Raw genomic sequence first — 1,249 nt, forward strand, 5'->3', positions numbered from 1 at the left:
GACCTGGACCACTAGGAGACAGATCTCTGGAACCCCCTGACCTGCTGGCTGAGATGATAGAGACCTGGACCACTAGGAGACAGATCCCTGGTACCCCTGACCTGCTGGCTGAGATGATAGAGACCTGGACCACTAGGAGACAGATCCCTGGTACCCCCTGACCTGCTGGCTGAGATGATAGAGACCTGGACCACTAGGAGACAGATCCCTGGTACCCCCTGACCTGCTGGCCGAGATGATAGAGACCTGGACCACTAGGAGACAGATCCCTGGTACCCACTGACCTGCTGGCTGAGATGATAGAGACCTGGACCACTAGGAGACAGATCCCTGGAACCCCCTGAACTGCTGACCTGCTGGCTGAGATGATAGAGACCTGGACCACTAGGAGACAGATCCCTGGTACCCACTGACCTGCTGGCTGAGATGATAGAGACCTGGACCACTAGGAGACAGATCCCTGGAACCCCCTGACCTGCTGACCTGCTGGCTGAGATGATAGAGACCTGGACCACTAGGAGACAGATCCCTGGAACCCCCTGACCTGCTGGCTGAGATGATAGAGACCTAGACCACTAGGATACAGATCCCTGGAACCCCCTGACCTGCTGGCTGAGATGATAGAGACCTGGACCACTAGGAGACAGATTCCTGGTACCCCCTGACCTGCTGGCTGAGATGATAGAGACCTAGACCACCAGGAGACAGATCCCTGGAACCCCCTGACCTGCTGGCTGAGATGATAGAGACCTGGACCACTAGGAGACAGATCCCTGGTACCCCCTGACCTGCTGGCTGAGATGATAGAGACCTAGACCACTAGGAGACAGATCCCTGGAACCCCCTGACCTGCTGGCTGAGATGATAGAGACCTGGACCACTAGGAGACAGATCCCTGGTACCCCCTGACCTGCAGGCTGAGATGATAGAGACCTGGACCACTAGGAGACAGATCCCTGGAACCCCCTGACCTGCTGGCTGAGATGATAGAGACCTGGACCACTAGGAGACAGATCCCTGGTACCCCCTGACCTGCTGGCTGAGATGATAGAGACCTGGACCACTAGGAGACAGATCCCTGGTACCCCTTGACCTGCTGGCTGAGATGAGAGAGACCTGGACCACTAGGAGACAGATCCCTGGAACCCCCTGACCTGCTGGCTGAGATGATAGAGACCTGGACCACTAGGAGACAGATCCCTGGAACCCCCTGACCTGCTGGCTGAGATGATAGAGACCTGGACCACTA

This window comes from Salvelinus fontinalis, unplaced genomic scaffold (assembly GCF_029448725.1).
Source record: "Salvelinus fontinalis isolate EN_2023a unplaced genomic scaffold, ASM2944872v1 scaffold_0845, whole genome shotgun sequence".
In the NCBI taxonomy this organism is placed as follows: Eukaryota; Metazoa; Chordata; class Actinopteri; order Salmoniformes; family Salmonidae; genus Salvelinus; species Salvelinus fontinalis.